We start from the raw sequence: 13247 nt of genomic DNA, 5'->3' as shown, positions 1-13247 counted from the left end.
AAATTGAATGCTCCACTCCTTTGCAAGTAATTATTCTATAATATTAAAAAAAAAGACACCTTGAACATCAGTTTATAACTTTGAAGTTACTTTCTATAGTTTGTTAAGTTATTACGCAGTTATCTTAGGTTACATCGAACAAGGTTCCGGTATCTGATTTCAGATCCGTGACTCATGCACCCTAATCAGTCAAAACTATAGTTTATATGGGACTACCCCCCGCCCTCCTTCCTTCCTTCCTTTCTGTTGGCCTGGCCTATTCAATCACTCCGAATTCAACTAATACTCATAAAACAAACCAGAAAAATACTTTGACAAAGCAAATATTTGGCATATATAATGGGCATTCCTGAGTCGTTTTCAAATGTTGTTTTTTGTTTTCTGTTTTTTTTTTTCTGCCTTTCGGATGCTTGCATTAGCCACACACACACACACACACACACACACACACACAGGCAGAAAATCAACACACAGCTTCGGACTGAATGCCTACCAACGATCTTTTTACGCCCAGCCAACGAACCTATGACATCAACATTATTTCGGCCAAAAAAGCCAGCTGAAAATTATATATTTCGTATATTTAAATTTCAACAGAGCAATGAGCATGTAGTGGAAACTACGGATCTCCACTAAGAGTCGAGATTGTCTCTAGCTTTTCCCCACCATTTAAACGAAGTTGATTGCCCAATTCGCCAGAAAACCAGATGAGCTAATCGCTGGCTGCTCTACGACTTTTTAGACTGGGCCAACAACTTTGACTCTAGATTTTTAATTAAGATAATTATAGTTGGCGGTGGCCAAAAGTACTGGGAAAAGAGTGTTGTATGCAGACATCAATGAATAATCTTTCAAATGAGTTGAAACATTTGTCTCGCTTCCTGCGCCGCTTTTTGTCCCAAATGTCAGTCCGTTCGTCAAATATTTGTGGGTCGAGCGAGCGTTTTTTTTCTTTTTTTTTTTTTTTTGCTTATAGATAAACACAGACGTCAATTAGTTAATATGCTTTTAAAAAGGCAGCGCACTGCGATCTGTGGTCCACAGTGTTTCAGTGGTCCACAGTGTTTCAGTGGTACTATGACAATGACTAAACGAGACACATGACTTAATACAACAAAATCACAGATAGAGGCTGCGAATGGGCGAATGAGATACGGTATACGACCGACCATAATAATCACACGCTTCTTTCGCTCAAGTACAGTACGGCTCGAAAAAATCCGCAAGCGCTTGCAAATTTTGTGGCTTATTTTCCTTTTTGTCGGTGGTTTACCTATTATACAACAAATACACCGCTGCGACCAGCGGTGCACAGAAAAAATGAGTATCAAATCAAATTCATTTGAAGAAGCACACAGCACACAGCACACAGACACGCAGCAGTGGGGAACAATATATGGCATACATAATATTAAAGAAATCGCACCCAAAAAACCAAATTGGCATAAACTACGCCGAAAATAAATTGAAATCTAAAAATGAAATTCAAATGCGGCAAACGCCCCAAGAGGAGCCGCAGTTCGCGAAACAACACAACACAACACAACAAACAACAACAAATCAAAATCAAAATCAAAAAAAGCACACAAAAAGACTGAAAAAAACACAACAATGTGGATAAGTGGATGTGTGGAGGAAATAGAGAATCAAATGTCCAGCAATGTCAATCGCACTTCCATGTGAAGAAACTGCAAAAGACTTAAGGGAATTCCATAACTAAATTATTTGTGACCCTGAATTCTCAGTCAAAGCAATTTGTAAACAATTTAAATTGTATAATATTGGTGTATTTCAAATAAACCAATAGGTTTGAGCTGTCAACAATTGCAATTTATGTAAATAAGATTCCCAAATTATTGCTTAAAACTACTATCTAAATAAATTAGTTATTAAAAACACCTTTGCAAAATTTTTTTTATTATTTGAATTTCTTATCGAAATGAAATGTAAGAAGAAAATATTAGGAAAAATTCTTTCAAAAAATTCTCAAGCCATAAATTTCTAGTAATTTCTTGTTAAATTTCTTATCCAAAATATAAAACGTTTAAAGTTAAGATTTCGAAATTTCAAAAACCTTTTCTTGACATAGCGTTTTAAAGAAAATAAATTAAGATCAGACAAAAGCTTAAAAATGTTTGGATTGCCAGCCGCATAGCCAACTGTAATGAGTTTGATTACGAAGAATTTCAAGATGGCAACAATTTTTTAACTACTATTTAAATAGCAGTTAAGAGACCTTCAACACATTTGCGCAGAACTTCAAAAAGAAATTAAAATTATAGCAAAACTCGTGCAGCGGTACGTACAGACACAGAAAAGTACAAACAAAAAGACAAAATGAGGCATACAGAAACCAGTTTACCTGGAACAAAACAAAAAAATTAAAAAAAAAAAAAACAAAAAAAAAATTGGTCTGATATTGTCCGTAAGCAGTAATTGAAGTTAACGTAATTATAAACGTAGTCCCGGCCAACAAGAATCATGTGCAACACATACAAAAAGAGGAACCAAACCAGCGACTCCAAGTCGAATAAAAAAGTGTCTTAAATATGTACATTCGAGTGTCGAATGTCGAGTGAAGAGAACGGATCCACAACTGGCGCGATGGTCAAGCTTAATTTCCCAATTAACATGAAAAACTTCAAAGGGACAAATTCATTTACGCTTCACAGCAACTTTGGCGCGAGGGAACCAATCGTGTAAGTCCAAAACGTGCGACTCGACTCGGAGTTTTCCCCCAGAGAAAGGGAGAATCGGAGAATCGGTGAATTGGAGAAGTGGAGACAAGGCTCCAAGGTTTGCCGAGGACATTGACGCTAAGGTCGCAAAACCCGCTACCATCGATATATCAGCTACAAAAAGTCCTCTTTTTTTATGGCATAAGCAATCCTCGTATCTGTATTTTATTTATTTTACACGAGTAGTAAAAAAAACGACACATGTAATACTAAAAACTGATAGCAAACACTCAACATGAAGTCTCTTGTTTTGTCAGTTAAATATTATTCACGAATTTACAAAGCTTTAAATAATTATTACTTTCAATTTGTTAAGTTTTTTAAAGGCATATTTAAAGAAATGCAGAGGTAGTGAAAGAAATGCAAAGATTGTTTTTAAGGTGAGCAGAAGAAGAATACATTTTTGTTTATGTGTAATTATTTGTATTTCTTTTTAAAAAAAAGAAAATTGAAGAGTTTTTTATTAAAAACTGAAAAATTAAGTGTTACTTTTCCACTTTTATATATACAAGTATTATTTGTGTTTTTTTTTTAATAAAAAAATGTAATTGGTGCGGTCTCCGCTTTCTGAAAAATACTTTTGAATTGATTCAAATAATTTTATAAAAATTTTGAGTAAAATAATGTTCAAAACTCGTAACATAAATGAAGATGCTGACTTTAAATTTATTTTAAAATTATTTTGCTGAAACTGAACCACTATTTCTAAAGTCAATCGCTTTAGAAATAATCAGATTCTACAACTATAGATTCCCTTATCTTTTTAATTGGACTACAACTGTTTGAGAGGATAGTTAATGTTAATTTACCATTTTATTACCATACATTTTGACATGCCATGTTCGTTCGAAACCTACCCATTAAATCTGGTTGTATTTCGTTATATTTTCCCTCTACAATTGCCCATTTCTCTCTCGGTTTCGTCGATATTCTCAGTGTTTGTGTGTCTTATCAGCCGTTTTCAGTTTTCAAAACAAAGTCCATTTCCATTGTCGCTTGGCCACTGCTCATGTGTGTGTTTCGCGACTCTACTGTACAGTAGAGACATCGTTTAAAATGCCATTATCTAATCTCCGCTTTACTGCCAGCGTGTGTGGTTCTCCGCGGGTTTTTGGTTGAGCAGTGGGGGCATTGACGATAAGCCTAAGCGCAGCATTTTGTTAGTTTTTTCCTCATACTTTTATTAAATTATGAGCGGCAAAGATTAAGTTCAAAGGGGCGCCCAAAAAAAAAAAAACTAAAAAAAAAAACAACCAAAACTGAAAGAACAAACGAAGCAAAAACTATGAAAATATATATAAATATGTGGCATGTTTGAGGTGTTCGCTTGTTGTTTTTTGTAATTTTTGTGTAGAACCACCGCCAAACAGGAAAACTGGTTAGACCTGTCTAAAAAAGCAAAAAAAAAAAAAAAAAAAAACCATCCAAATTGCCGTCAGCCAGTTAATAGCCGAATACAAAAAAAAAAACACCAAGTCTAGCAACAATAAACTAATTAAATCAAACCAAAATACGTCGCAAATTGTTCCAAGAGCTCTTCGCTCTTCGCTCGTCTCGCTTGTAAGAGAGTGATTAGTAAAAATAGCTGAGAATTTTCATTGACGGTATAAATAAAGTGTTCTCAAAATAAATATTTCAATATCATATGCAAAACTCGGTGTTTTTGGCGCTGATAAAAAACCCGCACACACACACACACACACACACACGCCGGTTTGACAAATGTATCTGTGAGATACGTAGCGTAGCGTTTGAAGAGCGTGAATATAAGTTAGAACCACGAACGAAATAAACCTTTTCGATTCGTGTGAGCCGATTTTCAGTCGGTTTTTCTCAGCTCTCCGGTAGAATTTGGGGTTTGTTTGCCGTCGAGAGATCGCACCGCCCGAGAACGACAAACACCGAGGCAGTTTACAATGTTTGCTCGTGTATTAGCAAAAGAATTCTAACTGAACTGAACGAACGTTTTCTTATGTAACAGGCCTCCTCGGACGACTTCTCTACCTCTATGTTCAAAGATTATTTATTTCAACTGTTCGACCCGGAGTTCTGATAAGTCTTTTGCAAAGAGCGATCGTGACGAAATGTTGGGCAACTCAAATGGACAATGAATGACAAACTCGAGTGAAATAATCGCTGTGCTGAGTCATCAGAATTGAAGATGGTTTTATATGGTTTTTAAACTGATTTACTTGTTTATTTTAAAAAGGCTTTTATTTAAAAAAATATTTCAATTTACGCAAGGAAGTCAGATATAAAAGGTATATTTTTGAAATGTTTTAAGCAATCATTGATTTATACATTTTTGTATTTGTATTTGTTTTATTTTTAATTTGTTTTTTGCTTTTCAAACTAATTTTATTGACAAAGAATGTTTTTATTTTAAATAAAACATACATATTTTTTATTCTACTGGCCATATTAGCATGAATTATAGTTTGTAGACTTTTATTTAATACATTAAAAAAAAAAAACAAAACAAAAAAATAACAGTAAATAATAAGTACAATTTTTAAAGTTTTATTTAAATAGAAATTAATCTTTTTATTTTTCCTTGGTTTGAAATCCAGTTTTTTTTTTGTTGAAAAAGCATTTATGTATATCTTAAACTAAATTTTTACCATTTATTGTAACTCATCATACCTTTCAGTTAATAATTTACGTTGAAAAAAGTCGATCAAACCTTTTTCGCTGACTTCAAGTATAATCCCATAGATAATAATCTACAATAAATGCGTTAATCCATGGTTGTTTAGTTTGTTAGGCGGCATTATATGTGATAATTATTGAATATATAATTTGATTTTGCACATTGATTTGCACTTTTTTGTGTTTTACTTGATTTTGAGAGGTTTTTTAACGGTCAAACAATTTGATTAATTTGAGTGGATAACTGTAAATCGCTTTTTTTTTATTCTTTTTTACTTTGTATACAACTTGCAAAGTGAAACCGTTGTGTGTATAAATATATCTTTATATCGATTTGGTTTTTATCTCTTCTTTTTTTGTGTATTTTTTTAAAAATATTTTTCAATGATTTTGCCAAGGCTAGCTTGATTTTATTTATGGTTTTTATTTGTATTTATTTCGCACAAAATATATACACCAAGATTTTGAGTGAAATCATATAGTATTTTGTCAGAGAAACTGTTTGGGCGAGAAGAATGTAAAACTATTAATATTGTTTGGTGTTTTTTTGGGGGGTGGGGCAGCGGGTTAAGAATTTCGAATTTCGTATTTTGAATTTTTCAAAAAGTGGGCAATTAAAATTCACACTGAGCGAAACGCAGTGGAAGCGGAACAAAATATAAATAAAGATACGCAAAGCGAAAAGCGACAAAATTATGAAATCCGAAAGCGGCAAAGCGACACGAGAGAGCCAAAAAAGAAGAGAGAGCGCGAAGAGAATGGGGAACGTTTGGGCAGCGGAACGTCACACAAAAATTCCGCAACGAGGAAAATTTCTTTAAAACCCAAATTGTTAAGAAAAATTATAGATGATAACTATTAGATATATGTTGCTTTGCTCCCAAGTAATTGTCGTATATCTGGGAGAAACTATTTTTTGCAAAGGGAGCGACGAAAAAGACACGCACTCACACACACGCACACGTAAACACACACGCGCACTTTGCTTTGCTTTTTTCTTTCTTTTTGGGCTGCGCCAACTTTTCCTCTTCGTTTTGCTGCGTTTTCTACGTTTTCTACGCACTTTGGTATCCGCAAGATACACGGCTGTAACTTTCAGTTGATCTTTATTCTTTGTGGAACGCCAGCTAAAAGGTAAATAAAGTCGGGACAGACACGCACGGCGAAGAGAGACGGAGAGACACGTCGACAGTGGCCGAAACGTACTGTAGCGAACAGTCAACCTCACCAAACGAAATACAAACTCGAACTGAAACTGAAATGCATCTCACGGATACGCATATCCACCAGCTGTGTGACGTGCTTGGCGCTCTCTTAGTGTGCTCTCCGCCCGCTCTTCGACCTGTGTCAAGTGTCAAGATGGGAGATGGTCGCCAATCACTGTTGCTGGCCTCTTTACACTGCCGCAGTGGGGCGGCCCCATCAGAGCGGGACGGCAGGTGGAGCTGACTACTCTCTTCGCCTCTCTTTGGCGCTCTTCGTGACTCTCTCAAGTGCCGGCATTTTCGCTTGGGCTCCACCACAAGCAAAACACAAACAAACACAATAAACAAAGACAAAAACAACATTGCTATTTAATGGCGGCTTGGCGAAAACAAAAGCAAAAAACGAACCCAGTTTTGGATTATTTAAAACAAAGTTTCTCGCAAGATTTTGAAACAAGATAAGAGGTAAACACTTACTTTGCATTAGCAAGGTATTTTTAGGCTTTAAAATGCGACATTAATTTCTAACAGAAAATATGTTTCAAAACCATGGCAAACGAAAGAAATTTTTAGATTTTACAAGAATTGTTATTCATTTTTTTCTATACGACTTTTAAAAGACCTTCCTTTTGCTAATTTAAATTTTTTACAGCATGGGCTTGTAATTGAACAAAAATAAGTTTGAAGGTAATATATTTATTATACAAACAAAAAAAACCGAAAGCTAATTTCGGCAAGCTAAAGTTTAAATTCTATTGCATTAATATGGTTTATAGTCATACGATTTTTATAAAACTGATATTATATGATACTTTATGATGTCGAAAAACAGCAAGAAATACGCATTATTCCCAGCAAAAAAATATCAACTTTTATCCAGTTAAAGAATATAGTCGACCGATCTACAAGGTACAAATAAAAAAAAACAAAAATAAGTTTTTACAAAACCTAAGGTTTTAAAAAACCACAGGTTAAAATATACTTTAAGTTTTTAAGATAATAAAAACAGAAGCTTTTTAAATGTTGAGTCTAGAAAAACTTTGTTAATATTTTGAGATAAAAGTCTTTCTGATTTTAGTTCCAAATTTGCAATTTTTTAAAATGCAAAAAGCAAATACAAATAATACCAACTGGATACTGAGGTTATTAATTACTAAATAGTTTTTTTAAGTTGAAGTAGCTTGAATGTAATGTTTAAAACAAAAGCGAACCCATTTAAGTTTTGATAATGCATTCTGTTTTTGCAATATTTAAATGTTTCAAAAAAATTAAAAATTTATTAAAAAACACAACATTTTGATGACGAAACACATGTTGTGTTGTGGGGGCTCTACAAAAAAGAGACCAAAACTTGAGGAGAGAGCGAGCGGAAGAGGCGATTTGGCCTCTCAGTTGTAGCTTTGTAGCAGTGGCAAAACGCAAAGCAAAATTAAGCACAAAAATAAGCAGAAAAAGAGATGGAAAAGCTCTCCGCGGAACGTCGTCGTCTACGACGGTTGTCGCCTTCAATTTCAATAGCAGCCAGTGCTAGCTTTTCCTACACAAATACCTATATACATATGTACATAGATAGTACGTATATTCTGCACGAACGAGCGTATATGTATATTGCAGCTACTTAGCTACTTTTATGGCAATTTGTTTTGGATTTTTTGCGGTCGAGTTTTGTTTCATAAAATTGTATTTTATTGCCCAAATTTGTCTAAATAAGACGTTGCTTTTTAACAGTTTTAAGCACTCTCCCTTTGTCTTTAATCCAATATACATATGCTAAATTATGGTAATTTTTGTCTTTTTAAATGGTACAGATATATCAAATTTTTTGTTGTATATTATAGACTATACATTTTACTAACTGTCTTTTAAGAGTTCGACCTTTGTTTGCAATTAGTTTTCCTTATTAAATCTCTAAGCCCAAAAAAAATAGTATTTGTTTATTTGAAAAATAACTTGTTTTTTAAGTTAAAATTGGTTTTATTTATGTAAAAATATGAAATTACTTACCCTTGAAAGTTGGAAAATTTTGTTTAAGATCAAGAAAAAAGAAAACAACATTTTAAAGTTTAAGTAAAATAAAAATATTTATTTATCAGATAAGTTCATAATATTTAAAATACTTGAGTACAAATTTTGGTAATTCTGAATATTGGTTCTAATAAGATGGCATTGTAGAGCATGAAAACAAAACTTCCTTATAATATGAAAATTGCTTTCATTTAGTTTGTGAACTCATGTTAAACATTTAGTTTTTCTAATGTTGCCAAAACTTAACTGAGAATGGAGCTAACTGCCCTTGCCAATGACATCATTATGAAATTTTGTTGTCTATTTCCTAGCTCCAACGTTCTAGCAATTAAGCTTAGTTCCCGCCAAGAACTTGCCAAGCCAACTGAAGATTCTTTCCTGAAAACCCTTCTTTTGTCAACACTCGAGGTGTTCTTTGGATTTTTCCGAGCCGTAATTGAGCATGACAATTGTACATTTTGTGTTTTTGGTTAGCCCTCCTAATGTTGTTGGTGATTTTATGCACATAATGGCCAGCAACACCAAACCATTGCCAAACTGACAGCGACATCAAGAGGAACTTTAATTGCTGACTGTTTAAAAACTTTAAACTTGCCATTTTCTTTATGTCTACGTTAGCGTTTTTTTTTTTTTTTGTTAATGTTGCTAACAATTAGATACAAAATGACTCAGAAAAATGATGGAGTGCATAAAAGAATTGGGGAAAAACGGTTGACACTTGATGGCCACCCAGCAACCTGAACTGATCCTCCAAATGTTCCTTAAAAGAGTTCTGTAAATCTTTACCTCAAGTTGGGTCTCACTTTTACCAGAGCCAAATCAAGTATAAATTTCTAGAAAAAGAGCAGAAAAAGAGCAGCCAAAAAAGTGAATTTAAAAAAAGCAATTATAAAGCCAAGCTGGCGAATTGTTAGAGCGCGGCGTAAGGTAAACTCTAAAAATAAAAATCAAAACCAGTAGTTGCCAACGTGACGCCATAAATCTCTGTGTGCAGACGATCCCCCTCAGCCACCTACTGTTTTTTGGACCCCCCAAAATCCCCTCTTCATTTTGCCACGCTAGAGCAACAACACAAAATTAAAATCAAAGCCGGGAAGGGAACCCAAAACGAAGGCGTTTTTGGCCAAAACTTCATGCGAATATGAATTGTATTTCTATTTTTCGATTGGTTGTTTGCCAGGGCCTTTGCCTTGGATTTGTTTGCGGAAAACATTGAACAGTGGCTGTTACTCCATTTGGCTTCAAGGAAAGAAAAAATTATGAAAACTAAACAATATTTAAGCAATTTAAGATAAAAAAACTATATTTTAGATTAGGTAAACAAATATTTTGTAACAATAAAACATTTACAATTGTAACAATCATTATTCCTGAAAATTTTAACTAGCCTAATATTATTTTAAGTCGTTGAAAGTCGTTGATTAGTAAGTTCCTAGTTTATATGTCAAGCTAAAAATACTATTATAATTTTTTTTCATGTACAAATAGGGCACTTTTCACTTAGTAAATTTTTCACCAAAATACAGAAAATAAAATTCTGCCTTTAGTAATTTTGAAAAATGGTATAGGCATCCGTAAATAAAAAATATTAGAATATATGTGCACCAAAAAAAAAACACATGATACATCAGGGACTGTAATCATTTCAGTTAATCACAGTTTAATATTTATTTTTTGAGCGAAAAAATATTTTAACGATTAAAAAGATGGAAAAACTTTTATTGTGCAGCATTCTTAAGAGATTTTTTGTTGTCTTATAAAGCGAATCCAAGCGATTAGTTATAAAAAAATTAATTTAAATTGGGTTTTTTTGGTTTGTCTTATTTCTTTTTTTTATTATTAAAAAAAAAAAATCCGAGTATGGTTTTTTTGTTCGTCTTGACTCGCTTAATAAGCTAACAAAACAGATATTGAGCAAAACTTTCCGATTGCTAAAATGTCGTTTAAAAAATAATCATTGTTTAATGAGTAATTTTTTTTTTTGGCTCATAAAATAAAAATCAATAAATAAAAAATTAGCATAAATAAGTTAAAATCTATTTTAAAATCTATTTTTGTTTTTAAGTATGTCACAAGTCATTATTTTGGATTATTTACTTTTACAATTGTTTTCGACACGCGTTTCGAATTCGCGCTGACAAAACTTTCCATTTGCCATTTGGTAAATATTTAATATCTTTCTATTTGCTTATATTCATATTTGTCTAAGTTTCAGCACACATAAAGCTTTGTTTCGATCTTGTTTTTTTTTCACCTATTTTCGAGAGTTATATTTTGTTAATATTTTGTTCGTGCTGTTTGTTTTATATTGTGTTGTGTGCATTTCTTCTACATCGTATTTGCCGTGTTCGCTTTTTTTTGCTGGGTTTTCTCTGTGACTGCTCTCGCCGCAAGCTTTATATTTAACATATTTATATATATTCCCTCGGCTCTGTCGTATTTGGATTCTATTTTATGCTGATGTCCACAATTCGACAGGTGTTGCAACCGTGAAAGATAGAAAAAAAGACACTGTTTTTGTCGTGCACTTTTTTCTTGTGTTTTTTTCAGCTTTTATTTTCCTGGAGTTTGCCGTGTATCAAATTAAAAGTTTCTGTATTGCAGTTACTCGTTTTGATGGTGTTGCAGGTTCAAGGAGGACTTGTGAAGAGCTCTTTAATTAGAGTTGAGGAAGAAATTTACATTGCCAGCAGCAACAGCAACAGCAACAGCAGCAACATCAGCAACAGCAGCAACAGCAGCAACAACAACAACATCTGAGCACGAGCAGCGACACGTGCTCTACATGTAAAATTGACAAGGTGACGAGGTTGGTAGAAAAGCTTGCTTGTGGGTGAAAAGGAGCGGGTGTGTCGAGTGTGAAAATCGCACCTGGAAAGGTGTGCTAAGGGAGGCAGCAGCTACTCTACGTGCCGATGTTGTTGCTGTGTCTGCATTTATGGCATTTTTTATGAATGATGCAGAAGCAGCAACAGCAACAACAGCAACAGCAACAGCAGAAACATCAACATTTGGCGTTGATGAAGTGCTGAAAGGCAACTGCAGCGTGGAGTCCTTCCTTCCTCTTCTGCGCCCAGTTATGTGTACGCTCTCTGCGCATTTGTTTATGAATTAATAAAATTTTAATTATGTTGCACAAATAATTGCTCACTTGTGCAGAAAAGCATGGAAACCTGGCAAATAGGCAGGCAGGCAGCAACAACAAAACGCAAAATGTAAACCGAAAACAACACGATAAGTGTAAATAGGAAATGCCCATAAAACCGAGTCCAAAGTGCATTTTAATGAATAATTGATCGAATGTGCAATGTGAGCCCCCATGGAAATTGTCTTCTTTTTTCATATTTATGAAATTTAATTACAAATTCCAAACGGGTTAAAAAGGCAGCATCAACACACACAAAGAGAAAAAATGCATAAAAAACAATATTATTATTTTGTTGTTTAAGCTTTAAAAAGTCGAAAATATGGGTTTTTGTTTTATAATGTTTTGTTTATAACTACTGAAAAATATACATTTCGTTTCCCATTGAAACATCTTAAAATTCCACAAAAAATACATAAAAAATACGACCAATATTAGTACCAAAAAAAATTCTCCGAAGCAAGGGCATCAAGTGACTGACTTTATACAAACATAAATAACATACATACATTATTATAACGTTCGTATAAACATTCAAACCAATCTTCTAAAATGTTCTCACACATGGCCAATGGAAAAAGACGACAGAAATTATGTACAATGTCTTCAAATTACACGAGTCTTATCATTTATTAAAATTCAGGGAATTTATTAAGAGAACCCCCGGGCGAGGAGCGCCAACAGCAGCAGAAAAGAGCCCATAAAATAATATACATATTTAAATATATCGAATTTCCTTAAGTAAATACCAATACACACACACACAAATGCAAAGCTAAGCAAAAGGCAGAGGAAGACCCCCAAATATCAAACTATTTTGTACCTAATGTCCGAGAGGTTAAAGACATAACAAACACAAACAACACGGTCAAAACAAAAAAAAAACACAAAAAAAAAACCAAAAAAAGATTCCTGGTAAAGCTGAAATCCTGTTTACTTCCTTTTGAGCTACCTAAGCAACGAAAGCCAGAAGACGAAGCCACTAAATCTTCTATGGGTAGGTTTTAGGAGATTCTTTTCAGCCTCACAATGCTGTGGATATATCCCTACAGACAAAAAAAAGTCATGTGTGTGAATCTCAGCTTATGTACACTTCTTTCATTTTCATATATCGTCTCGCCGCTGATTTATTATTTACTTAATAAGAAATGTTCTCCTGCGAAATCAAGTTTGGCCCTCGTCCGCTTTATTTTGATAGGGGAGCTATGACGATCTGGACGGGGGTGTATAAAGTTTTGCTTAATTTGTGTGCCGAGGGAAGGGGATGAGCAGCCTATATCCATTAGAGCTGCCTTCGCTTCACGGAAATCTTGTTAAATTTCGCTCGATTGAATTTGCTTGCATTTTATTTTTACTTCTACTCAATCAGCTCATTTGTGTATGTTAATTAGGGTTCGTTTCGTATTTTGTTAAATTCGACCACACGCAGCCATATAGCTTTAAAATATCGAGCTTAGATGAATATTTGTCGTGCAGCTCGTAAAT

The 13247-nt window shown here is 33.9% G+C and overlaps 1 protein-coding gene across 7 annotated transcripts in view; it reads right to left on the bottom strand.

Annotated features, from left to right (window-relative positions):
* Window positions 1-13247, bottom strand: part of LOC128262326 (neurogenic protein mastermind) — a 91762-nt gene that overhangs the window by 73201 nt on the left and 5314 nt on the right. For 2 of the 7 annotated variants that reach the window (XM_052996507.1, XM_052996506.1), the window contains exon 1: window positions 5382-6643. The exons of 1 other annotated variant lie outside the window; for it this stretch is intronic. The gene's annotated coding sequence lies outside the window, so the exon portion shown is untranslated. Of the gene's footprint in view, window positions 1-5381; window positions 6644-13247 lie in introns of those variants that run through there. 4 more of the 7 variants (XM_052996500.1, XM_052996502.1, XM_052996503.1 and 1 more) reach the window with 4 other exon arrangements.

The sequence above is a fragment of the Drosophila gunungcola genome, unplaced genomic scaffold (genome assembly GCF_025200985.1).
Source record: "Drosophila gunungcola strain Sukarami unplaced genomic scaffold, Dgunungcola_SK_2 000001F, whole genome shotgun sequence".
NCBI classification, from domain to species: Eukaryota; Metazoa; Arthropoda; class Insecta; order Diptera; family Drosophilidae; genus Drosophila; species Drosophila gunungcola.
Note: the sequence above shows the minus strand (reverse complement) of the source record. Positions and strands in the feature narration are given on the sequence as shown.